Genomic DNA, 27745 nt, shown 5'->3' on the forward strand with positions numbered 1-27745 from the left:
ACACACACACATACACACGCCCACACACACACACACACTCCAATCCCAACAGCCTGCCCACCATTGCCAGTGTTGGTTGCTAGCTGAGCTTGGGTCTTCTGGCTTGAGGGAGGGGGGTGGGGGGGGGGGGGGGGGAGTTGTGCGGGTGGATCTGTTGCGTTCCCCTTGCATCCCGCGCTGTGCAAGGTCACATTTACAGTCGGCCCCTGGGGATACAGAGAGGCTGCAGTGAGGCCCCAGCAACCCGCCCGTGCTGGCACGTGTCCAAAGTCAACACACAGAGCAGTGATGCACTCTAAACCCATGAAGCCTCCGCTTGTGTTGTGCTCCATACTATTCACTAACAGCATGCCCTTGTGCTGGGAGCAAGACTTCACCGGACAGACCTTTCAATGCCGAGAATCGGAAACCTTTCCCTTTTTAAAAGATGGACATTTTGCGTGGCGATCCTATTCCGCAATCCTGTCCCACGTGGTCTGCAGTGTGGCACAGCGGTAGAGTCGCTGCCTCACAGCGCCGGAGGCCCACGGTTCGATCCCGGCCACGGGTGCTGTCTGTACGAACTTTATACGTTCTCCCCGTGACCCACGTGGGTTTTCACCGAGATCTTTAGTTTCCCCCCACACTCTAAAGACGTACAGGTTTGTAGGTGGATTGGCTTGGTGTGAATGTAAAAAAAAAAAATTGTCCCTAGTGTGTGTGTGTGTAGGGTAGTGTTGATGTGCGGGGATCGCTGGCCAGTGCGGAGTCGGTGGGCCGAAGGGCCTGTTTCTGCGCTGTATCTCTAAACTAAACTAAACTAATGGCAGAAAGAGTGGTGAAGATGGCATTTGGTACATGATCCAGTTTGAAGCAGGTTCCCGACCTGAAACGTCACCTATCCATGTTCTCCTCAGATGCTGCCTGACCCGCTGAGTTACTCCAGCACTCTGTGAAACGCCACCTATCCATGTTCTCCACAGATGCTGCCTAACCCCTGAGTTACTCCAGCACTCTGTGAAACGTCACCTATCCATGTTCTCCACAGATGCTGCCTGACCCACTGAGTTATGGTGCAGCAGCATCTATGGAGCTAAGGGAATAGGCAATGTTTCGGGCCAAAACCCTTCTGGAAATAGGCAACGTTTCGGGCCAAAACCCTTCCGGGTTTTGGCCCGAAACGTTGCCTATTTCCTTAGCTCCATAGATGCTGCTGCACCCGCTGAGTTACTCCAGCACTCTGTGAAACGTCACCTATCCATGTTCTCCATAGATGCTGCTGCACCCGCTGAGTTACTCCAGCACTCTGTGAAACGTCACCTATCCATGTTCTCCACAGATGCTGCCTGATCCCTGAGTTACTCCAGCACTCTGTGTCTTTTCTTGGCACACCAGCACATGCAGTTAAAATATAGAAACAAAGAACTGCAGATGCAGTTTTTTTCAATGGATTGCAGTTGAGACTTTAGAGGCATCTTTTGAATATTTTGTACAGTTCTGGTTGCCTCAGTATATAAAGGTTGTGGGGTTGTTTAAGAAGGAACTGCAGATGCTGGAAAAATCGAAGGTGGACAAAAATGCTGGAGAAACTCAGCGGGTGAGGCAGCATCTACGGAGCGAAGGAATAGGCGACGTTTTGGGTCGAGACTCTTCTTCAGGCTGATGTCGGGGGAGGGGGGGCGGGAAGAAGAAAGGAAGAGGCGGAGACAGTGGGCTGTGGGAGAGCTGGGAAGGGGAGGGGAAGGAGGGAGACAGCAGGGACTACCTGAAATTGGAGAAGTCAATGTTCATACAGCTGGGGTGTAAACTAAAGGCTTTGGAGAAGGTGCAGGAGAGGTTTGGATTAGAGGTCTGGATTAGAGGATCTTGGTTGGTCAAGTGTGGAGAAACAAGGAACTGCAGATGCTGGAGTACACAAAAAGACACAAAGTGCTGGAGTAACTCAGCGGGTCAGGCAGCATCTGCGGAGAACATGGATAGGTGACGTTTTAGGTCGGGACCCTTCTTCAGAATCAGCTTGACTCTGAGTTACTCCAGCACTTTGTGTTCAGACTTGGAATGTTTTCTCTGGAATGATGGAGGCTGTGGAGTGACCCAAGAGAAGTATGTAAAGTTTAGTTTAGTTTAGAGATACAGCGCGGAAACAGGCCCTTCGGCCCACCGTGTCCGCGCCGACCAGCGATCCCCGCGCACTAACACTATCCAACACACACTAGGGACAATTTTTGCATTTACCAAGCCAATTAACCTACAAACCTGCACGTCTTTGGAGTGTGGGAGGAAACCGGAGCACCCGGAGAGAACCCACGCGGGTCACGGGGAGAACGTGCAAACTCCGTACAGACAGCACCCGTAGTCGGGATCGAACCCGTGTCTCCGGCGCTGCATTCACTGTAAGACAGCGACTCTACCGCTGCGCCACCGTGACCACCCAAAATATGAGAGGAAAAGATAGAGTGGACTGTCAGAAATATCGAGGTGGAATTGCTAAATGCTTAAAGGTGAAAGGAGGGAGTTTAAAGGAGAATTAGTTCAGTTTAGTTTATTGTCACGTGTACCGAGGTACAGTGAAAAGCTTTTTGTTGCGTGCTAACCAGTCAGCGGAAAGACTGGATATGATTACAATCGAGCCTCCCACAGTGTACAAGCTTACCCCTTATTCTTAACTGTGTGGCCCCTGGTTCTGGACTCCCCCCCAACATCGGGAACATGTTTCCTGCCTCTGGCGTGTCCAAGCCCTTAATAATCTTATATGTTTTAATGAGATATCCTCTCATCCTTCTAAACTCCAGAGTGTACAAGCCCATGATGTGGACAAGCTTTTCCCTTTGAGAGTAGGGAAGATTCAAACAAGAGGACATGACTTCAGAATTAAGGGACAGAAGTTTAGGGGTAACATGAGGGGGAACTTCTTTACTCAGAGAGTGGTAGCGGTGTGGAATGAGCTTCCAGTGGAAGTGGTGGAGGCAGGTTCGTTGGTATAATTTAAAAATAAATTGGATAGGCATATGGATGAGAAGGGAATGGAGGGTTATGGTATGAGTGCAGGCAGGTGGGACTAAGGGAGAAAAGTTGATCGGCACGGACTTGTAGGGCCGAGATGGCCTGTTTCCGTGCTGTAATTGGTATATGGTTAGTGTACATGTACAAGATAAAAGGAATAACGTTTAGTGCAAGATAATGTCCGATTATTGATAGTCCGAGGGTCTCCAGTGAGGTTGATAGTAGACAGACACAAAAAGCTGGAGTAACTCAGCGGGTCAGACAGCAACTCTGGAGAAATGGAATAGGTGACGTTTCGGGTCGAGACCCTTCTTCAGACTCCTTCAGATAGTAATACAGGACCTCTCTCTGGTTGGTGAGAGGACGGTTCAGTTGCCTGATAACGTAAGTTTACAAGGTTAATTCCCGGGATGGCGGGACTGTCATATGCTGAGAGAATGGAGCAGCTGGGCTTGTACACTCTGGAGTTTAGAAGGATGAGAGGGTATCTCATTAAAACATATAAGATTATTAAGGGCTTGGGCACACCAGAGGCAGGAAACATGTTCCCGATGTTGGGGGAGTCCAGAACCAGGGGCCACACAGTTTAAGAATAAGGGGCAAGCCATTTAGAACGGAGACGAGGAAACACTTTTTCTCTCAGAGAGTGGTTAGTCTGTGGAATTCTCTGCCTCAGAGGGCGGTGGAGGCAGGTTCTCTGGATGCTTTCAAGAGAGAGCTAGATAGGGCTCTTAAAAATAGCGGACTCGGGGGATATGCGGAGAAGGCAGGAACGGGGTACTGATTGGGGATGATCAGCCATGATCACATTGAATGGCGGTGCTGGCTCAAAGGGCCAAATGGCCTACTCCTGCACCTATTGTCTATTGTCTATAACAGCTAGCAAGAAACTGTCCCTGAATCTGGAGGTGTGCGTTTGTTTTCACGCTTCTGTGCCTTTTGCCCGATGGGAGAGGGGAGAAGAGGGAGTGGCCGGGGTGGGACTGGTCCTTGATGATGCTGCTGGCCTTGCCAAGGCAGCGTGAGGTGTAGATGGGGTCAATGGAAGGGAGGTTGGTCTGTGTGATGGTCTGGGCTGCGTCCACAATTCTCTGCAATTTACTGCGGGCCTTGGATGGAGCTGTTCCCAAACCAAGCCGGGATGCCTCCCGGTAAAATGCTTTCCACGGCTCATCTGTAGAAGTTGGTGAGAGTTGTCGGGGACATGCCGAACTTTCACAATTCTCTGAAATTTCTCACGGTCTAGGATGGTGGGGGGGGGGGGGGGGGTACGTGCCCAGAATGCGCTGCCATGGAAGGTTCTGGAAGCAGATGTCGTAGCAACGTTTAGTTTAGTCTATTGTCGCTTGTACGAAGGTTTATAGAGTCATAGAATGATACAGCGTGGAAACAGGCCCTTCGGCCCAACTTGCTCACACTGGCCAACATGTCCCATCTACACTAGTCCCACCTTGGTCCATATCCCTCCAAACCTGTTCTATCCATGTACCTGTCCAACTGTTTCTTAAAAGTTGGGGTAGTCCCAGCCTCAACTACCTCCTCTGGCAGCTTGTTCCATAAACCCACCACCCCTTTGTGTGGAAAAGTTACCCTTCAGATTCCTATGAAATCTTTCTCCCTTCACCTTGAACCTCTGGTCCTCTGATTCCCTTAAGGGCTTGTTCCACTTGGCGATATTTTGGGCGACTGCCAGCATCATTGACCGGCATATGGTCACCGTAAAATTCATGGCGTGGCGCTGCGTGATGACGTATTGGCGCGCGGTGTTTTTTCAAGTGTCGAAACTTATTTTTGTCACCCCCGGATTTTGAAATGTCCAAAACATTTTGGCGACACTGATATCGGTTAGTGGGACAGGCTGGGCAAGAGACTCTGTGCATCTGCCCGATCTGTTGCTCTCGTAGGAATAGTGCAAGGTAAGGCCAGTAAGGATCGAGCAAGGATAGCCTGGGGGTCGCTAATGAGGCGCGCTGGGTCTCGCCATGACAGGATTCGACGTGGCTGGTCTTCAGGTGGCGGATAGTCAAAGTAAGGACAGAGTCTGAGAGGAGTTGAAGAAGATCATAGTTAGTAAGAAATATTTTGGCTGCAGGAATACAGCACGGTGGCGCAGCGGTAGAGTTTGCAGCACTGGAGACACGGGTTCGATCCCGACTACAGCTGCTGTCTATATGGAGTTTGCACGTTCTCCCCGTGACCCGCGTGGGTTTCCTCCGTGATCTTCGGTTTCCTCCCACAGTCCAAAGACGTACAGGTTTGTAGGTTAATTCATTGGCTTCGGTATATGTGTGTTAAAATAGTTCTGTGTGTGTGTCTGTATATGTGTGTGTGTGTGTGTGTGTGTCTCTCTGTGTATCTGTGTGTGTGTGTGTGTGTCTCTGTGTATCTGTGTGTGTATATGTCTATGTATGTGCGTGTGTGTGTATGTGCGTGTGTGTGTATGTGCGTGTGTGTATATGTGCGTGTGTGTGTATATGTGCGCGTGTGTGTATATGTGCGTGTGTGTGTGTGTGTGCGTGTGTATGTGTGTGTCAGTGTTAATGTGCGAGGATCGCGGGTCGGTGCGGACTCGGCGGGCGGAAGGGCCTGTTTCCGTGCTATGCCTCTAAACTAAGATGTAAGAGTGTGGAGCGATTGTAATATGTATTTGAAGTTCTGCTTCTGCGACTCGCACACAAATAGTCGCCTGGGTTGGGCACCATCTTGCCGACTTCTAAGAGATGTTTAGGCAGACATTTTAACAGGCAGAGAACGGAGAATATGTACAATGTGCAGCAAATTGTCAGCATGGTCAGTACAGACATTGTGGGCTGAATGGCCTGTGCCCGTGCTGTAATCTTCTATGCCAAATGCATCTTGATAAATGTTGTGCACCTGTGTTAATGTCTTGTCAAATGGCACGGTGGCGCAGCGGTAGAGTCGCTGCCTCACAGCGCCGGAGACCCGGGTTCGATCCCGACCACGGGCGCTGTCTGTACGGAGTTTGTACGTTCTCCCCGTGACCCGCGTGGGTTTTTCTCCGGGTGCTCCGGTTTCCTCCCACAAGCCAAAGACGTTCGGGGTTTGCAGGTGAATTGAGTTCTGTAAATTGGCACCTGCGTGTGTGTAGGAGATCGCTGGTTGGCACGGACTCAGTGGGCCGAAGGGCCTGTTTCCCCGCGTTACGTATCTCTGTGTAAGCAGCACCCGCGATATGGCTGCGTTGACCACAGTATTGGGCAGAGGTGCAGCCGGCAATACTTGAGCCCAGATCCCTTGAACGTTGGATCATTCCCCCCCCCCTCGCTACACCAGGGAGTTAGAACAAATTATTTCCCCTTGTTCACTACAGCGAGACTCAGTGCTAGAGCAGGGTTTTTTTTCCGAAGTGCATCTGATTTGCCAATGGTAAATTCCAGGTAATAATCTGTAGATTAGGGAGGGCGGGATTGTTAACAGCACGCTGGTTGGAAAAGCTTCCATCAAGATGTTATTCTGCTTTTTTGGCCCGTGAGCCGGATTCTTGACAAGAGGCCCTTGTGATTCCAGGAGCTCGGCCAAGAACCGTATCCTTAAATGACCCGCGGCTGCGAGGTGAGGCTTAGAGTGTCTTTAGAAACAGGATTCTGTGGCAAGCAGCCTTTCCTGTCAGGATAGCGTTGATTTTAACTCTGCCTTCCCCTCCCGCCAGCTACTCCAGTTTAGTTTAGTTCAGAGACACAGGGCGGAAACAGGCCCTTCGGCCCCGCGAGTCTGTGCCGACCTGTGATCCACGCGCGCGTACACGCGCACACACAGACACACACAGACACACAGACACACACACACACAGACAGACACACACACACACACACACACACACAGACACACACACACAGACACACACACACAGACACACACACACACACAGACACACACACAGACACACACACACACACACACACACACAGACAGACACACACACACACAGACGCACACACACACAGATACACACACACACACACACACAGACACACACACACACACACACACACACACACACACACACACAGACACACACACACACACACACACACACACACACACACACACACACACACACACACACACACACACACACACACACACAGACACACACACACATACACACACACACACACACACACATAGAGACACACACACACACACAGACACAGACACACACACACACACACACACACACACACACACACACACTAAATTTGGGCGGAAACCAAACCCAGGCAGATTCACGGGGAGAACGTGCAAACTCCATACAGACAGCACCCATAGTCGGGATCGAACCCGGGTCTCTGACGCTGTGAGGGGGCAACTGTACCGCTGCGCCACTGAGTCCAATCGGCCCATCATAGCTGTTCTATGTCTCCATATCATCGCTGTAAAAGCTTCCAGAAGACTGCGTCATTGGGTATTTTTGGGTGAAATTGGTAGATTCTTTCAAGAGAGCGCTAGATAGGGCTCTTAAAGATAGCGGAGTCAGGGGATATGGGGAGAAGGCAGGAACGGGGTACTGATTGGGGATGATCAGCCATGATCACATTGAATGGCGGTGCTGGCTCGAAGGGCTGAATGGCCTCTACTCCTGCACCTATTGTCTATTGTCATATCTTGGAGAAAACCCAGGAAGGATCACGGCGAGAATGTACAAACTCGGTACAGACGGGATCGAACCCGGGTCTGTGCAAGTGCTGTCAGGCTGCAACTCTACCGCTGTGCCACCGTGACTGCTGGCTCGAAGGGCCAAATGGCCTACTCCTGCACCTATTGTCTATTGTCTAAAATACTCAATGACGTGGCCTTCGCTGATGAGTTCCACTGATTCACCACCCCCACCCCAGCTCAAGAAATGTCTCCTCACCCCCCACTCTCCTTCTCAACCACTAGGATGAAACCCTTCTCTTCCCCTCAATCTTTTTATTACTCGTCCAGTTCTCTTCTCGGAGAGTTCCTCCTGAATCTGTTTCTGCCAACTCCACAAAGAAAGCATTTCCAGGCCACAACTTTTACATACAAAAAAGTTCACTTTGTCTGGCTTTGAATCCCTCTGCCAAATATCGGAAAGCCGCGTTCTCTGATTACGGACTGGGCTGCCAGTGGAAACACTTTCCTCGACAAAAACCCTCACGAATCTTTACAAAGTGCAGGCGGCTGGCTGGCTGACCCGGAGTAGAGGGATATAACTCGGCAATGAAGGCTTGCGGTATCGATGGAATAGTTTTGGTCCCCTAATTTGAGGAAGGGACATTCTCGCTATTGAGGGTGTGCAGCGTAGGTTCACAGGGTTAATTCCCGGGATGGCGGGACTGTCGCATGCTGAGAGAATGGAGCGGCTGTGGGCTTGTACACTCTGGAGTTTAGAAGGATGAGAGGGCATCTCATTGAAACATATAAGATTGTTAAGGGTTTGGACACGCTAGAGGCAGGAAACATGTTCCCGATGTTGGGGGGAGTCCAGAACCAGGGGCCACACACAGTTTAAGAATAAGGAGTAAGCCATTTAGAACGGGGATGAGGAAACACTTTTTCTCACAGAGAGTGGTGAGTCTGTGGAATTCTCTGCCTCAGAGGGCGGTGGAGGCCGGCTCGTTTTGTACACCTGCTGTCCTTTGTGTGAACAAAGTTGCCCCACTGGTTCCTATTAAATCTCATCAAAAGGCCTATTTCCTTCGCTCCATAGATGCTGCTGCACCCGCTGAGGTTCTCCAGCATTTTTGTCTACCTTGCATTTATTGATGTATTTCTGAATGACAAACGATGGCCTCACAAGGGGACAAGGGGCACGGACTCGAAGGGCCGAGATGGCCTGTTTTCCGTGCTGTAATTGTTATATGGTTATATGACAATAAGGTTTTGATTGGTTGATTGATGAATCCAGATATGCTGCCCGACCCGCTGAATTACTCCAGCTTTTTGTGCCTATCCAAAGTTTTTAAAGCAATTGATTTTCTTGCAGGAAATGAATGTCTTTCTGGGTGAAGGAAAGGAACAAGATTTATCTACTGACTGCCCTTGGCTTCCAGACAGAAGGTACATTTTCCACAGTTTATTGCCAACTTATCATTGACCCAAATGTCTGGAGTAACTCAGCGGGACAAGCAGCATCTCTGGAGAGAGGGAATGGGTGACGTTTCGGGTCGAGAGACCCTTCTTCAGACTGGTTTGGTGATAAGGGAAACAAGAGATATCGACGGTGATGTAGAGAGATTTAAGTACAAAGAAAATGAAAGATATGCAAAAATGTAATGACCATAAAGGAAACGGGGTAGTGTTACACCCCAACGGTATGAGCATTGACCTCCAATTTCAGGTAGTCCCTGCTTTCTCCCTCCTTCCCCTTCCCAGCTCTCCCACAGCCCACTGTCTCTGCCTCTTCCTTTCTTCTTCCCCTCCCCACATCAGTCTGAAGAAGGGTCTCGACCCGAACCTTCGCTGCATAGATGCTGCCGCACTCGCTGAGTTCCTCCAGCATTTTTGTCTACCTTCGATTTTTCCAGCATCTGCAGTTCTTTCTTAAACATTGTTAGGTGTTTGTTGGGTGAAAACTACTTGGGTGGGGGGAGGGATAGAGAGAGGGAGGGAGAATGCCGGGGCTACCTGAAGTTGGAGAAATCAATATTCATACCACTGGGCTGTAAGCTGCCCAAGCGAAATATGAGATGCTGTTCCTCCAATGTGCGTTTAGCCTCACTCCGACAATGGAGGAGACAGAGGACAGAAGATCTGTGCAGGAATGGGAAGAAGAATTAAAATGTTTAGCAACCGGACAACTTATGCCCGTTTGCAAGGAATAATTCATGAAACAAAATACAGTGCTGATTTGAAAACCTTTTTCTGGGCTCAAGCAATCTGTCATAAGACTTGCGGTGGTGAATCTGTGGAATTCATTGCCACAGACGGCTGTGGAGGCCAAGTCCGTGGATATTCTTAACGTAGAGATGGATAGATTCTTGATCGGTACGGGTGTCGGGGTTACGGGGAGAAGGCAGGAGAATGGGGTTAGGAGGGAGAGATTGATCAGCATATGATTGAATGGCGGAGTAGACTTTTTTTTAAAATATTTTAATTTATTAGAAGTAAGTACAGTCATATGGCACCAAAGTGCCTAATATATATTTTCATAATACATTTTATGTACAATTTTTTTTTTTTTGTTACATTGAAAAAAGATTAGAATAAGAAAATGAAGTTGGCGGAGTAGACTTGATGGGCCGAATGGCCTAACTCTGCACCTATCACGTGATCACACCTTCCTACCAGATTGTGTGTGTAATTGTCGAATTGTCTTAATCGACCCTTTGAAAGGAGAGGCACGGTGGCGCAGCGGTAGAGTTGCTGCCTTACAGCACCAGAGAACCGGGTTTGATCCTGACCATGGGTGCTGTCTGTACGGTGTTTGTCCAGTCCGAAGAAGGGGCTCGACCCGAAACGTCCCCCATTCCTTCTCCTCGGAGATGCTGCATCTCCTGCGGAGTTACTCCAGATTTTTGTGTCTATCTTCGGAGATTGGATATTCTCCCTGTGACCACGTGGGTTTTCACTGGGTGCTCTGGTTTCCTCCCACATTCCAAAGACGTACAGGTTTTTAAATAAATAGTTTTCACAAATTGTACCTAAGGTATAGGATGCGAAACTGAGATAACATAGAACTAGTTTAAGAAGGGTCTCAACCCGAAACATCACCTATTCCTTCGCTCCATAGATGCTGCCTCACCCGCTGAGTTTCTCCAGCATTTTTGTCTACCTTCGATTTTCCAGCATCTGCAGTTCCTTCTTAAGTAGGCCATTCGACCCTTCGAGCCAGCACCGCCATTCAATGTGATCATGGCTGATCATCCCCAATCAGTATCCCGTTCCTGCCTCCTCCCCATATCCCCTGATTCCGCTATTTTTAAGAGCCCTATCTAGCTCTCTCTTGAAAGCATCCAGAGAACCTGCCTCCACCGCCCTCTGAGGCAGAGAATTCCACAGACTCACAACTCTCTGTGTGAAAAAGTGTTTCCTCATCTCCGTTCTAAATGGCTTGCCCCTTATTCTTAAACTGTGGCCCCTGGTTCTGGACTCCCCTAACATCGGGAACATGTTTCCTGCCCCTAGGGTGTCCAAACCCTTAATAATCTTATATGTTTCAATGAGATGCCCTGTCATCCTTCTAAACTCCAGAGTGTACAAGCCCAGCCGCTCCATTCTCTCAGCATATGACAGTCCCGCTATCCTGGGAATTAACCTACGCTGCACTCCCTCAATAGCAAGAATGTCCTTCCTCAAATTAGGGGACCAAAACTGCACACAATACTCCAGGTGTGGTCTCACTAGGGCTCTGTACAACTGCAGAAGGACCTCTTTGCTCCTTTATTCAACTCCTCTTGTTATAAAGGCCAACATGCCATTCGCTTTCTTCACTGCCTGCTGTACCTGCATGCTTACTTTCATAGACTGATGTACAAGGACCCCCAGATCCCGTTGTACTTCCCCTTTTCCCAACTTGACGCCATTTAGATAGTAATCTGCCTTCCTGTTTTTGCTACCAAAGTGGATAACCTCACATTTATCCGCATTAAACATCATCTGCCACGCATCTGCCCACTCCCCCAACCTGTCCAAGTCACCCTGCATTCTCATAGCATCCGCCTCACAGTTCACACTGCCAGCCAGCTTTGTGTCATCCGCAAATTTGCCAATGTTACTTTGAATCCCTTCATCCAAATCATTGATGTACGAAACGTTTAACACAGGGGGAAGCAATGAATGGTGAGTCAGAGGGCGCTGTGGGAGAGAGGATGAGGCAAGGGAGGAAGTTGCGGTGGGCTGATGTCAGGCTTGGCTGCCGTTCACTGTCTGGATGCAAGGAGAGGCTGCGCGGTGGGGGTGGGGAAGGAACCTCGTGCTGTCCTGCCCGGAATGACTCAGTGGGAACGAGTCTGGGGTTGTAAGCGCAGTGGAGTGTGAGCGAGGGAGATGCATCTTTACCTGGGGTGTACCTGTGCCTACCTGGATCAGGTAAGTCCAGGTAACCTGGACTTTGGACTCTCTCTTTTCTTGCTCCCAGCTTGGTTTAGTTTGGAGATACAGCATGGAAACGGGCCCTTCGGCCCACCGAGCCCGTGCCGACCAGCGATCCCCGCACATTACCACTGCCCTACACAATTTATTTCTAGGGTTACACAAAAAAGCTGGAGAAACTCAGCGGGTGCAGCAGCATCTATGGAGCGAAGGAAATAGGCAACGTTTCGGGCCGGCCCGAAACGTTGCCTATTTCCTTCGCTCCATAGATGCTGCTGCACCCGCTGAGTTTCTCCAGCTTTTTTGTGTAACCTTCGATTCACCAGCATCTGCAGTTCCCTCTTAAACACAATTTATTTCTACATTGATGCCAAGCCAATTAACCTGCAAGCTTGTGTAAGAACGAACTGCAGATGTTGGGTTAAAATCAAAGGTAGACACAAAATGCTGGAGTAACTCAGCGGGACAGGCAGCATCTCTGGAGAGAAGGAACGGGTTGGTTGAGAACGTACAAACTCCGTACAGACAAGCACCCCGTAATCAGGATCGAACCCAGCTCTCTGGCGCTGTAGGGCAGTAGCTCTACTACTGCGCCACCGAGCCGACCCACAGTTCTGAAGGTCCAGTTTAGGGATACAGTGTAAAAACAGGCACCTCATCTCACCGAGTCTACACTAAAGGGCCTGTCCCACGGTGTGAGTTCATTCCAAGAGCTCTCCCGAGTTTAAAAAAAAATTTAAAAAAATCTCCGTGGTAAGCACGGAGAATGTCCGTAGCGGGTACGTCGGAGCTCGGGACGTCTCTCTTAGCGGCTCGTAACGCTAACGGCAGGTACTCGGGAAACGCGGTAAGCTCGGGAAGACTTTCCAACAGGTTGAAAAATGTCCACGAGAGCCCCGAGTACCCACGAGCGGCCATTACCGTAATTCCCCGAGTTCGAATCGGGGGAAACTCGGGAGAACTCTTGAATTAGCTCGTACAGTGGGACAGCCCCCTTAACACAAACGGTACAAAAGTGTGAAAACGCACACCTCCAGATTCTGGGACAGTTTCTTCCCAGCTGTTATCAGGCAATTGGAATCATGACAGATGCAAGATCCAGGACAAGGGGTCACAGCTTAAGGATAAGGGGGAAATCCTTTAAAACCGAGATGAGAAGAACTTTTTTCACACAGAGAGTGGTGAATCTCTGGAACTCTCTGCCACAGAGGGTAGTTGAGGCCAGTTCATTGGCTATATTTAAGAGGGAGTTAGATGTGGCCCTTGTGGCTAAGGGGATCAGGGGGTATGGAGAGAAGGCAGGTACGGGATACTGAGTTGGATGATCAGCCATGATCATATTGAATGGCGGTGCAGGCTCGAAGGGCCGAATGGCCTCCTCCTGCACCTAATTTCTATGTTTCTATGTTTCTAACTGAACCATCCCACCACAACCAGAGAACAGCCCTCATTAGAGACCCTCGGACTATCATTTGATCCGGACTTTACTGGACTTTATCTTGCACGAAACGTTATTCACATTATCCCTTTATCATGTATCTGTACACTGTGGACGGCTCGATTGTAATCATGTGTTGTCTTTCCACTGACTGGTTAGCACGCAACAAACCTCGGTACACGTGACAATAAACTAAACTGACCCACGTTCCCTTTTATAAATGACACCAAAATATGGTGACAGATGCAAGAGTGTCTATGCAGGGCATACATGACAATGAAGAGCTATTGAGAGAGGCTTAGACAATAGACAATAAGTGCACATTGAATGGTGGTGCTGGCTCGAAGGGCCGAATGGCCCTTCGAGCCAGCACCACCATTCAATGTGATCATGGCTGATCATCCCCAATCAGTACCCCGTTCCTGCCTTCCCCCCCATATCCCCTGACTCCGCTATCCTTAAGAGCCCTATCTAGCTCTCTCTTGAAAATATCCAGAGAACCGGCCTCTAAGGCAGAGAATTCCACACTCACAACTCTCAGTGTGAAAAAGTGTTTCCTCGTCTCCATTCTAAATGGCTTACCCCTTATTCTTAAACTGTGTGTAGCCCCTGGTTCTGGACTCCCCCAACATCGGGAACATGTTTCCTGCCTCTAGCGTGTCCAAACCCTTAATAATCTTATATGTTTCAATGAGATGCCCTCTCATCCTTCTAAACTCCAGAGTGTGCAAGCCCAGCCGCTCCATTCTCTCCGCATATGACAGTCCCGCCATCCCGGGAATTAACCTTGTAAACCTACGCTGCACTCCCGCAATAGCAAGAATGTCCTTCCTCAAATTAGGGGACCAAAACTGCACACAATACTCCAGGTGTGGTCTCTCTAGGGCTCTGTACAACTGCAGAAGGACCTCTTTGCTCCTATACTCAGAGTTTCAGGAGATGAGATAGATCAACAGTTTAATCATAGTTAAGGATAAGGGGGAAATCATTTAGGACCAAGATGAGAAAAACATTTTTCACACAGAGAGTGGTGAATCTCTGGAACTCTCTGCCACAGAAGGTAGTTGAGGCCACAGTTCATTGGCTATATTTAAGAGGGAGTTAGATGTGGCCCTTGTGGCTAAAGGGATCAGGGGGTATGGAGAGAAGGCAGGTACAGGATACTGAGTTGGATGATCAGCCATGATCATATTGAATGGTGGTGCTGGCTCGAAGGGCCGAATGGCCTCTACTCCTGCACCTATTTTCTATGTTTAATAGGGTGGCACAGCGGGTAGGGGGCGCTGCCTCACACGGGCGCTGTCTGTACGGAGTTTGCACGTTCTCCCCGTGACCCGCGCGGGTTTTCTCCGAGATCTTCGGTTTCCTCCCACACTCCTAAGACGTGCGGGTTTGTAGGTTAATTGGCTTGGTATAAATATAGAATAGTCTCTAGTGTGCGTGTGCGTGTGCGTGTGTAGGAGTGTGCCAGTGTGTGGGGTGAATGCTGGTCGGCGCAGTCTCGGTAGGCCGAGAGGCCTGTCTCCGCTCTGCGTCTCCGAGCTAAAATGCGGGGCTGATGGGCGTGAAGCTGAAACGCGAGAGGTTGAGAGACATCTAGCCGACAATACCGTGACTGCCAAGGTGCCTCTAAATTCTCCTCAATAGACAATAGGTGCAGGTGTAGGCCATTCGTCCCTTCCAGCCAGCACCGCCATTCAATGTGATCAAGGCTGATCAATCATCCCCAATCAGTACCCCGTTCCTGCCTTCCCCCCCCCATATCCCCTGACTCCGCTATCTTTAAGAGCCTTATCTAGCTCTCTCTTGAAAGTATCCAGGCAGGGAATTCCTCGACTGGGTGTTGGAAAGCGGAGCAGCCTGCCCACACATCAATCCGCAAGCCCGCAAAAAAAAAAAAGAATCACACAACGGCTCAACTTACCTTTGATGCAAGTTTAATCAAGGGAGTAATGAATGGGTGTCGTCCTAATAACCAGATAATGCGCCAATTAGAACTGCTTTTCTGCTCTGCTGAAAAAGTAACATAATATTTTGCTCGAGCCCGAGCCCGTGTCCTGATCCGTCACCCACCAACCTGGGACATTAATAAACGATCTCCGGTTAAACTGGGCCTGTAGTGGAGGATTCTGATTAAAATTCAGGCAGCCCAGGGTCACACGCCATGACGAAATGCAAGGCGTGAATTGGGGCCTTTGTTCTGGCACTGAATAGATATGGGATGTGGTCGACTGGCCTGCTGACAGCAGAAGGTGAAAGGGGAAAAAAAGCTTTAAGGGGCTGTCCCACTTGGCCGTCATTCGCGAGCCATTTGCGCGACCTGCTAGCGCGTGGAATGGGCGCGTGGGAGTGGCGTGGAGGAGTGTGGACCTCGTCCTGAACGAAATCTTCGTGCGCCAACCGCCTGTCGCGTAACTGACGGCCAAAGTGGGACAGGCCCAAGACCCTAGCGCGATGCAACGTCTCACCTCCAACAGCAGCAGAAGCGCGCAAACGATCGCCGGGCTCGGCCTGAGACTCACGGCCGTTGCAGTCCGGATCTGCCCCCACTCCTACTCCCAGAGCGGGGACAAGACAATTGTAGACGGACACAAAAATGCTGGAGTAACTCAGCGGGACCGGCAGCGTCTCTGGAGAGAAGCAATGGGTGAGGTTTTGGGCCGAGACCCTTCTTTTCAGACAGAAGAAGAGACTCGACCCGAAAGACTCTGTGCGTCTACCCGACTTATTCCATTCATGATTTTTTACACCTCTATAAGGTCACCCCTTGAGCGGCCTGGAGCGGAAAGGACTACAAAAAGTAGTAAACACTGCCCAGTCCATCATCGGCTCTGACCTCCCGTCCATCGAGGGGATCTATCGCAGTCACTGCCTCAAAAAGGCTGGCAGCATCATCAAAGACCCACACCATCCTGGCCACACACTCATCTCCCCGCTACCTTCAGGTAGAAGGTACAGGGGCTACATTGCTATATTTAAGAGGGAGTTAGATGTGGCCACTTGTGGCTAAAGATATCAGGGGGTATGGAGAGAAGTTAGGTACAGGATACGGAGTTGGATGATCAGCCATGATCATATTGAATGGCGGTGCAGGCTCGAAGGGCCGAATGGCCTACTCCTGCATCTATTTTCTATGATTCTAGGAGCCTGAAGACTGCAACGTCCAGGTTCAGGAATAGTTACTTCCCCACAGCCATCAGGCTATTAAACTCGGCTCGGACAAAACTCTGAACATTAATAGCCCATTATCTGTTTATTTGCACTTTAACAGTTTATTTATTCATGTGTGTATATATTTATATAATGGTATATGGACACACTGATCTGTTCTGTATTCATGCCTACTATGTTGTTGTGCTGAAGCAAAGCAAGAATTTCATTGTCCTATCAGAGACACATGACAATAAACTCTCTTGAACCTTGAATCCTCCTGCGCTCCAAGGAATAGACTCCCAGCCGGTTCAACCTCTCCCTGTCGCTCAGGCCCTTCTCTGTAAATCTTCTCTGCACTCTAATTCACTTGGACCATCTCCGACATCTCCCTTACCGTTTCTAGATCTCACCTTCTCCGCCACAGGAGACAGACTGCTGACCAACATCTACTACAAACCCACTGACTCCCATAGCTAGGGTTACACAAAAAAGCTGGAGAAACTCAGCGGGTGCAGCAGCATCTATGGAGCGAAGGAAATAGGCAACGTTTCGGGCCGAAACCCTTCTTCAGACTCCCATAGCTATCTGGACTACACTTCTCCCCACCCTGCTTCCTGTAAAGATTCTATCCCCTACTCCCAATTCCTCTGTCTACACCGCATCTGTGCCCAGGTTGTTGTGTTCCACACCAGGGCATCGGAGATGTCCTCATTCTTGAGGAAACAGGGGTTCCCCTCTTCCAAAACGACATTCTATCTTTGCCCCCCTCCCTCCCCTAACATCAGTCTGAAGCAGGGTCCCGACCTGAAACGTCACCCTTCCTTTTTCTCCAGAGATGCTGCCTGACCCGCTGACATACTCCAGCCCCCTGCGTCTATCATGGCTACAATATCGGGTTGTTTCCTACATGTCGATTAGAATTGTATATTTTTAAATTGTAATTGAAAAAGGATAAAGTTATCAAGTTGTAATTTGTGTCGGATAGAGCTAGCGTTCAGGGCTATCGCTGGTCGGCACGGACTCGGTGGGCCGAAGGGCCGTTTTATACGCTGTATCTGTAACATAAGAGCTAAAGTATAGTCTGTGTAAGAAAGAACTGCAGATACATAGAAACATAGACAATAGGTGCAGGAGCAGAGGCCATTTGGCCCTTCGAGCCATTCAATATGATCATGGCTGATCATCCAACTCAGTATCCCATCCCTGCCTTCTCTCCATACCCCCTGATCCCTTTAGCCACAAGGGCCACATCTAACTCCCTCTTAAATATAGCCAATGAACTGTGTGGCCTCAACTACCTTCTGTGGCAGAGAGTTCCACAGATTCACCACTCCCTGTGTGATGCTGGTTTAAATCGAAGGTGGACACAAAATGCTGGAGTAACTCAGTGAGTAATTCTCCCGCTGAGTTACTCCACCATTTTGTGTCTGCCTAAAGTGTAGTCTGCTGCACACACTCAGTTGTACTTGTGCAAGCGCACACTCACACTCGGACACATCCATTGGGGTGTACACACAAATTACAAATGCTCAGCTGTACACCTTGGTACACACGCACGGTGGCGCAGCGGTAGAGTTGCTGCCTCACGGCGCCAGAGACCCGGGTTCGATCCCGACTACGGGCGCTGTCTGTACGGAGTTTGCAGGTTCTCCCCGTGACCTGCGTGGGTTTTCTCCGGGTGCCCCAGTTTCGTCCCACACTCCAAAGACGGACAGGTTTATAGGTTCATTGGCTTGGTATAAGTGTAAGATTGTCCCTCGTGTGTGTAGGGTAATGTTAGTGTGCGGGGATCGCTGGTCAGTGCGGACTCGATGGGCCGAAGGGCCTGTTTGCGAAGGGTGGTTCATTCTGTTCGAGGGATCGAGATGTTCTGTGTCCACGTTCTCTGGATGCTTTCAAGAGAGAGCTAGACAGGGCTCTTAAAAATAGCGGAGTCAGGGAATATGGGGAGAAGGCAGGAACGGGGTACTGATTGTGGATGATCAGCCATAATCACATTGAATGGCGGTGCTGGCTCGAAGGGCCGAATGGCCTAGTCCTGCACCTATTGTCTATTGTTCTTGACAAATCCTTCCTTCATAATCATAGCGTGATACAGCGTGGAAACAGGCCCTATGGCCAATTTGCCCACACCGGCCAACATGTCCCAGCTACACTAGTTCCAACTGTGTAGAGAGGAACTGCAGATGCTGGCGTAAACCGAAGGTAGAAACAAAATGCTGGAGTAACTCAGCGGGACAGGCAGCATCTCTGGAGAGAAGGAATGGGTGACGTTTCAGGTCGAGACTCTTCTTCGGGTTTGAGGGAGGGTCTCACTTTTCAAAGTCGCCCATTCCTTCTCCCCAGAGATGCTGCCTGTCCTACCTGCCCACGTTTGGTCCATATCCCTCCAATCCTGTCCTATCCATGTACCGGTCTAACTGTTTCTTAAACGTTGGGATAGTCCCAGCCTCAACTACCTCCTCCGGCAGCTCGTTCCATACACCCACCACCCTTTTTGCGTGAAAAAGTCACCCCTCAGATTCCTCTTCAGACTCAGTCTGAAGAAGGGCCTCGACCCGAAACGTCACCTATTCCTTCGCTCCATAGATGCTGCCTCACCCGCTGAGTTTCTCCAGCACTTTTATCTACCTCGGATTCCTGAAACCTTAAACGCCCTCTGGTCCTCGATTCACCTCCGCTGGGCACGAGACTCTACCCGTGTTTAAGAAGGAACTGCAGATGCTGGAAAATCGAAGGTAGAGAAAAGTGCTGGAGAAACTCAGCGGGTGCAGCAGCATCTATGGAGCGAAGGAAATAGGGCAACGTTTCGGTCCGAAACCCGCCTTCTGACTGATGCAGGGTGGGGGGTGGGGGGGGGGGAGAAAGGAAAACCCAAGAGATTCTACCCGATCTGCTCCTGTCCTGGTTCTCGATATTTTCCCAAATCGCAAGGCTCTTGGCTCTGGGTCAGCGACTGCAGGACAATTGGGGTTTCGCCAGTTAAAACCAGTTGAGGCTTCCAGGCTTGGAGCGCAGAGACCGACCGGGCAGGGTGCCAGGCATGTGTTGCTATGGCTCCAATCTCCCAAAGGTGATGCATTTTGCCCAACTCTGTGTTGCCGTCTACGCTGCCAGACGGTTCCGGGAGGCAAGGGATTCCTTTGTGTTTCTCTTCGTCGTCAGATAACGAGCAACACGGCCCCGTCTGCAGCGGCGAGCTGGTTCTGTGCGCTGGCTGATGTCCTCTGCCCCTGCGGCAACTGATGCTGGTGTGGAAGCAGAGAGTCTGTGTCAGAGGAGGAGGGAGAGAGAGGGATGGGGGGGGGAGTGAGAGGGGGGGGGGAGGAGGGGGGGGGGGGAAGGTGGGAGAGAGAGGGATAGTGGAAGAGAGGGGGAGAGAGAGATATAAATATAGAGGGAGAGGGAGACAGAGAGGGTGGAGGAAAGGGAGGGGAGAGAGAGATAAAGGGTGGAAGAAAGGGGAGAGATGGAGGGGGGGAAGGACAGAGAGAGAGTGGGAGAGAGGAAGAGGGAGGGAAAGGGGGAGAGAATTAGAGGGTGGAAGAAAGAGAGGGAGGGGGAGACAGAGAGAGAGACCTAGATAGAGAGAGAGATAGATAGATAGAGAGAGATAGATAGAGAGAGGGGGATAGAGAAAGAGGGATAGATAGAGAGAAGGATGGAGAGAGCATGAGAGAGGGAGGGGGGGAGTGAGTGTGAGGCGGAGCAGAGACGGGCTGGGGTTGCAGCAGACGGCTGGAGCCAGAGTCGGGACCGGAGTGAGGAGGGGAAGATGAGGGAGTGGGGCCCGCAGCACGGAGTTAACGTCGGGGAGATGGCGAGGGTTCAGACAAAGAGGGGTGGTGGAGAATCTCAGGAAAAGAGACGGAGTGGGGGGGGGGGGGGGGGGGAGGGAGGGAGAGGGGGCGGGATCTGGGGAGGGAGAGAGGAGAGAGAGGGAGGGAGAGAGGGAGAAGGGAGAAGACACAGAGACGGGAGAGGGAGAGGAGGGATGGAGAGAGAGGTGGAGAGGGAGGGAGAGAGGGGAGGGAGAGAGAGAGAGAGGGGTCGGAGAAGGAGAGGGGAGGGAGCGGGAAGGAGAGACAGATAGAGGGGACAGAGAGGGAGAGGGAGGGAGAGAGGGAGAGGAGGAGGGAGAGTGAAATAGAGAGAGAGAGAGCGAGGAGAGAGAGAGAGAGAGAGAGAGAATGAGGGGAGAGGATGATGGAAGAAGTGAATGAGTTAGAGGGAAGGAGAGAGAGGGGGAGAGGGAGGGAGAGAGGAGAGAGAGGGAAGGAGAGGGAGAGGTGGAGAAAGGGAGAGTTAGAGGAAAGGAAAGAGAGGTGGAGAGGGAGGGAGAGAGGGAAGGAGAAAGAGGTGGGAGGGAGGGAGAGGTGGATGGAAGGAGAGACAGAGAGAGAGGTGGGGAGGGAGAGAGAGGGAGCTACAGAGGGGAAGTGAGGGAAGGAAGGAGGGAAGAATGAAAGAAAAGAAGGAGGGGAGGAAGGGAGAAATGGAGAGAGAGAGTATGAGGGAGGGCTGGGAGCTGCGGGATTGTGAAACGGAGGAGCGGGGAGAGGGAGGCGAGGCGAGGGGGGGGGGGGGTGAAGATGGCACGGGAATCGGGTGTTTCAAACACACAGCACGCAAAATGGCGGAGTGCGCGGTGATTGCGTGCGCCCGAGCCGGGCGTGGGGGAGGCTCTCCTTTGCCATTATGCTGCGCGCTGTGCTTTCTCTCCAGTTTCTTGGCAGGCGACCAACAAGCTGTAGTCTCCGTGCCTGAGAACCTCTGCCGTTCCTCCCCGCACACCCCCCCCCCCCCCCTCCCCCCCCCCCCCCCACCCTTTCCCCCCCCCCCCCCCCCCCCCACCAAAAAAACCCAACACCAACAAAAAACACCCAACCAAAAAAAAAAAAAAAAAAAAAAAAACAACAAAAATTCTGGTGCGTGGAGAGAGGGAGGAGATGGGAGGGAAAGTTCTTAACTATTCTCATTTAACGTTGGGCTTTCCAAAAGGAAAGGGAAAGTTTTTTTTTTAAATTTGGAAAATCTTAGCGACAGGATACAGCAAAGCCTCGACGGTCCGCAGCTACTGGGGACGTTCCATAGGCCAGGAGGTTCCTCTGGTGGGTGGCAGGGCCCTGATTTCTGCACCCACCCTCTCGCCTCTTTTAACCTTGCTCCTTGGTCCCCTTCCTACTCACCCCCCCCCCCCAACAACTGAGCTCTTGGAGAAATTTCCGAATCCTTCCCCCCCCCCCGACCACACCAAAGCGGACCATAAACCGACTGTGTGCATCTTCTTGTCCCCGCGGCTGGGCTGCACAGGTTTAACCATTCGACTAGGCCCCGTTCCTCCCTTGGATCTAGACTGGCGGCAAATGCTAAAGGCCCCCCCCCCCCCCCCCCAGCCTGTCCTCACTCACGCCCGCTGCTTTCTTTTCCCAGGTGGAGTTTTCTGGGTTTTCCTTTTTATTTTTTTTTGAGCTTTTTCCGTAAGTTTTAACTGGCGCTCGAGTGGGCCGGTGGGTAGAGGCGGATGAGACAGGGCCCCTGGGTGTGAAGGACTTCCTACTACAGCCCAGCCCGGCCTGCTGCGTTAGGATGTGACGTTACTGTAACACCATGGACCACTACCCCCCCCCCCCCTCCCTCCCTAACTCCCTCCCTCTCCCTTCTTCTATCCCCTCTTCCCCACTCCCCCCCTCCCCTCCCTAACTCCCTCCCTCTCCCGACTTCTATCCCTCTCCCCCACCCTCCCCCCCCCTCCCACCCTCCCTTCTTCTATCTAGCTCCTCCCCCTACCTCCCTCCCCCTTCTTCCCTCCCCTCCTCCCACTCCCCCCACTCCTCCTACTTCCCCCTCCCTCTCTAACCCGCTCCCTCTCCCTACCTCTATCTCCTCTCCCCTCCCTCCCCACTCCTCCCTTCTATCCCTCTTCTATATCCCTCCCCTCCCCCTCCCTCCCCTCTTCCTAACTCCCTCTCTCTCCCTTCTTCTATCCCTCTCCCCCCTCCCTCCCCACATCTCTCCCTCCCCTCCCTCCCTTCCCTCCTTCCTATCTTCTCCCCCATCATCCTCTTCCCTGTCCCCCTTCCTTCCTCCCCTCCTCCCCCCCCTCCCGTCCCAATCTCCTTCTTTGTCCTAATCCTCGTTCTCTCCCCCTTTCCCCCCACCCCCCCCCCCCCCCCCCTCGCTTTGTCCCGTTCTCTTCCCCTCCCTGGCCCACCCCTTCATCCCTCCCCCCATCTTCCTTCCCTCTCTCCCTATCCTCCCTGTCTTCCCTTCCCGCCCCCCATCCCCCTCTCTCTCTCGTCCCACTGCCATCTCCCACCATTCTATTCCTCCATTTGACATCCGTGACCACCCTTGAGGCAGACAGACCGCTTGCGATGATAGATCATCTTCCTGCCTGAGATAGTGCGCACTCGAAGCAGGTACTGAATTTCTCTTTCATTTTCTTTAAACCTATCCTCTCGGTGTCTTCCAGACCAGTAATGAGCAAATACGCAGATTTAATTTTGATTTTTTAATTTGTTGTTTGAGCCATTTGTGTTTGGGTTTTTGCGTGAGGGGGGAGGGTGGGGGGTGTGTGTTTGGCTGCTGTAAACGTGATGAATGTGCTGTGACCGAGTCGGTCCCCTACGCCGACAATGTCCCTTTGCGGCCAGGAAGACAGTAGACAATAGACAATGGGTGCAGGAGTAGGCCATTCGGCCCTTCGAGCCAGCTCCACCATTCAATATACTATAGACAATAGTGCAGGCCCGCCCTTCGAGCCAGCACCGCCATTCAATGTGATCGTGGTTGATCATCCCCAATCAGTACCCCGTTCCTGCCTTCTCCCCATACCCCCTGACTCCGCTATCTTTAAGAGCCCTATCTAGCTCTCTCTTGAAAGCATCCAGAGAACCGGCCTCCACCGCCCTCTGAGGCAGAGAATTCCACAGACTCACCACTCTCTGTGTGAAAAAGTGTTTCCTCGTCTCTGTTCTAAATGGCTTACCCCTTATTCTTAAACTGTGTGTGGCCCCTGGTTCTGGACCCCCCCAACATCGGGTACATGTTTCCTGCCTCTAGCGTGTCCAAGCCCTTAATAATCTTATATGTTTCAATAAGATGCCCTCTCATCCTTCTAAACTCCAGAGTGTACAAACCCAGCTGCTCCATTCTCTCAGCACATGACAGTCCCGCCATCCCGGGAGTTAACCTTGTAAACCTATGCTGCCACTCCCTCAATAGCGAGAAGCTTTGCTCTGTTCTTGTGTCATAGATCAGGTACAGTGTGGAAACAGGCCCAACTTGCCCACGCCGACCAACATGTCCCATTTACACTAGTCCCACCTGCCTGCGTTTGGCCCATATCCCTCTACACCTGTCCTATTCATGCACCTCTGCGTTGGGATTGTTCCTGCCGCCTCAACTATCTCCTCCTATCTCCCCCCCCCCCCCCCCGTGTGTGTGTGTGTAGGATAGTGTTAGCGTGCGGGGATCGCTGGTTGGCGCGGACTCGGTGGGCCGAAGGGCCTGTTTCCGCGCTGTGCCTCATAAGTCTAGGGTCTAGACTGGATAAATGGCCTTCAGCAGATGCAGATACAATGGGCCCTTCTGTGCTGTCAGGATGTTCTGATCAGTCAGCCGTGGCTTGGCTGCTGGAAGGATTTTGGGGGTGAGAATGGGATGAAGTTCAAGGCTGGTTGCCTCCGCAATCTGAAAGCCTCTGCCCGCTCTCGCTTGCCCAGACCTGCGTGTGATTCATCATCACTTGGACAGAGTACAAAGGGGCAGCTGGTGGCTGTGAGTCACAATCGAGCTGGAGACAGCGCCTTGGGAAAGCTAGTCTATCCCGGCTCTCATTCCTCCCTCCCGCCTCTCACCAGTGCCCGCTTCGACCCAACGCCGCACCCTGGCGCAGCGGCAAGACTGCTACCTCACAGCGCCGGAGATCCGTGTTCCATCCTGACCACTAGCGCTTATTACCATGACGAAGAGAAAGAGAGGGAGACAAGAGAAAGATAGGCAGGTAACCATAACCATATAACAATTACAGCACGGAAACAGGCCAACTAGTTCGTGCCAAACACGTATTCTCCCCCAGTCCCATCTACCTGCACTCAGACCATAATCCTCCATTCCTTTCCCGTCCATATGCCTATCCAATTTATTTTTAAATGATAAAATCGAACCTGCCTCCACCACTTCCACTGGAAGCTCATTCCACACAGCCACCACTCTCTGAGTAAAGAAGTTCCCCCCTAAACTTCTGTCCCTTAATTCTCAAGTCATGTCCTCTTGTTTGAATCTTCCCTACTCTCAATGGGAAAAGCTTGTCCACATCAACTCTGTCTATCCCTCTCATCATTTTAAAGTCCCCCTTAACCTTCTGCGCTCCAAAGAATAAAGACCTAACTTGTTCAACCTTTCTCTGTAACTTAGTTGCTGAAACCCAGGCAACATTCTAGTAAATCTCCTCTGTACTCTCTCTATTTTGTTGACATCCTATAATTAGGCGACCAAAATTGTACACCATACTCCAGAATTGGCCTCACTAATGCCCTGTACAATTTTAACATTACATCCCAACTTCTATACTCAATGCTCTGATTATAAATGTTTCCACCTTCTCCCCGTTTCCTGCGTGGGTTTTCTCCGGGCGCTCCGGTTTCCTCCCGCACTCCAAGGACATGCATGTTTGTAGGTTAATTGTCTTCGGTAAAATTGTAAATTGTAGTATTGGTGTGCAGGGGATCGCTGGTCGGCACGGACCCGGTGGGCCGAAGGGCCTGTTTCCGCGCTGTATCTCTAAATGAATTGAAACTAATGAGATTAATACCAGGGCTATTTACAAGGAGGGACAGCCAGGGCTGGACTTGCTGTTTCTACAACATAGGAGGCTGGGCAGATAGACACAAAATGCTGGAATACCCGATCTATTCCTCTCCTGATTTCTCTGGAGAAAAGGAATAGATGCCGTTTCGGGTTGGGACCCCTCTTCAGACTGGGTGTAGGTATGTACAGAGTTGGTAGGCTAGGTAGATCGTTTTACAAGACATTACAGTTTATTATAGTTTAGTTTAGGTCAGTTACATATACAGCGCGGAAACAGGCCCTTCGGCCCACCGGGTCTGTGCCGACCAGCGATCCCCGCACATTAACACAATGTAATAAACTAGGAAACGTTCAGTGTAGTGGAGATTGATAGATCCTTGATTAATAAGGGTTCAAAGGTTACAGGGTGAAGGCAGGAGGGTGAGGTTGAGAGGCAAAATAGATCAGCCATGATTGAGTGGTGGATTAAACTCGATAGGCCGAATGGCCTAATTCTGTTGGCTATAGAAACATAGAAAATAGGTGCAGGAGTAGGCCATTCGGCCCTTCGAGCCTGCACCGCCATTCAATATGATCATGGCTGATCATCCAACTCCGTATCCTGTACCTGCCTTCTCTCCATACCCCCTGATCGCTTTAGCCACAAGGGCCACATCTAACTCCCTCTTAAATATCACCAATGAACTGTGTGGCCTCAACTACCTTCTGTGGCAGAGAATTCCACAGATTCACCACTCTCTGTGTGAAAAATGTTTTCCTCATCTCGGTCCTAAAAGATTTCCCCCTTATCCTCAAAATGTGACCCCTTGTCCTGGACTTCCCCAACATCGGGAATAATCTTCCTGCATCTAGCCTGTCCAACCCCTTAAGAATTTTGTACGTTTCTATAAGATCCCCTCTCAATCTCCTAAATTCTAGCGAGTACAAGCCGAGTCTATCCAGTCTTTCTTCATATGAAAGTCCTGACATCCCAGGAATCAGCCTGGGTGGAGTTTGCATGTTCATCTGTGATGAACATGCAAACCCCTTCCACCCCTGCAACGGACTGTTCCAGCTGCTACGGTCAGGCAAACGCCTCCGTTGCCATGCAGTGAGAACGGAGAGGTTGAGAAGGAGTTTCTTCCCAGAGGCAATTCGGACTGTAAACGCCTTTCTCACCAGGGACTAACTGTACAGAACGTTTTTCCTTCTATTATTTATTATGTAAAATAATATGTGTGTTATGATTGTGTTTATAATTTGTTTGGTTGTTTTGTTGTTCCGCGAGCATTGCCACTTTCATTTCACTGCACATCTCGTATGTGTATGTGACAAATAAACTTGACTTGACTTGACTTGACTTATGGGCATATGATCTTGTGTTATAATATTACACCCCAGCGGTATGAACATTGACTTCTCCAACTTCAAGTTACCCTTGCTTTCCCTCTCTCTCCATCCCTCCCCCTTTCCCAGTTCTCCCACCATTCTTACAGTCTCCGACCACATTTTATCTCTGTTTGTTTTGCAGTCACCTTCTCCCAGCTAACCATGATCTCCTCTAAATGTTCCTTGATCCCCATCCCCTTTGTCTTGTTTTCACATCTCGCACTTCCTTATCTATGTATCTCCCTCTCCCCTAACATCAGTCTGATGAAGGGTCTAGACCTGAAATGTCACCAATTCCTTCTCTCCAGAGATGTCTGCTTGTCCCGTTGAGTTACTCCAGCATCATGTGTAAGTAGGATGTTTTCAACTGGAACAGCACTCGTTGGTTTACATGTAACCTCGTGTACTTTCACTTCATTTCACTGTTGGTGACTGAGCGTTCTGTATGGATCGGAAATCTCTTATTAAGTAAAAAAGATTAGTTTTAGTTTAGTTTATTGTCCCGTGTACCGAGGTACAGTGAAAAGCTTTTGTTGCGCGCTAACCAGTCAGCGGAAAGACACCACATGATTACAATCGAGCCGTCCACAGTGTACAGATGCATGATAAGGGAATAACGTTTAGTGCAAGGTAAAGACAGCAAAGTCCGATCAAGGATAGTCCGAGGGTCACCAATGAGGTAGATAGTAGTTCAGGACCGCTCTCTGGTTGTGGTGGGATGGTTCAGTTGCCTGATAACAGCCGGGAAGAAACTGTCCCTGAATCTGGAGGTGTGCGTTTTCACACTTCTGTACCTCTTGCACGGTGGGAGAGGGGAGAAGAGGGAGTGGCCGGGGGGGTTAGACTGGTCCTTGATGATGCTGCTGGCCTTGCCGAGGCAGCGTGAGGTGTAGATGGGGTCAATGGAAGGGAGGTCGGTCTGTGTGATGGTCTGGGCTGCGTCCACAATTCACTGCAATTTCTTGTGGCCTT

At 50.7% G+C, this 27745-nt stretch overlaps 1 long non-coding RNA gene across 5 annotated transcripts in view; it reads left to right on the forward strand.

Annotated features, from left to right (window-relative positions):
* Nucleotides 1-27745, forward strand: part of LOC129703063 (uncharacterized) — an 89803-nt gene that overhangs the window by 10149 nt on the left and 51909 nt on the right. For 4 of the 5 annotated variants that reach the window (XR_008724506.1, XR_008724504.1, XR_008724505.1 and 1 more), the window contains exon 2: nt 8954-9027. This is a non-coding gene — a long non-coding RNA (uncharacterized LOC129703063). Of the gene's footprint in view, nt 1-5072; nt 5237-8953; nt 9028-27745 lie in introns of those variants that run through there. The other variant, XR_008724508.1, reaches the window with a different exon arrangement.

This window comes from Leucoraja erinacea, chromosome 13 (genome assembly GCF_028641065.1).
Source record: "Leucoraja erinacea ecotype New England chromosome 13, Leri_hhj_1, whole genome shotgun sequence".
Lineage (NCBI taxonomy): Eukaryota > Metazoa > Chordata > Chondrichthyes > Rajiformes > Rajidae > Leucoraja > Leucoraja erinaceus.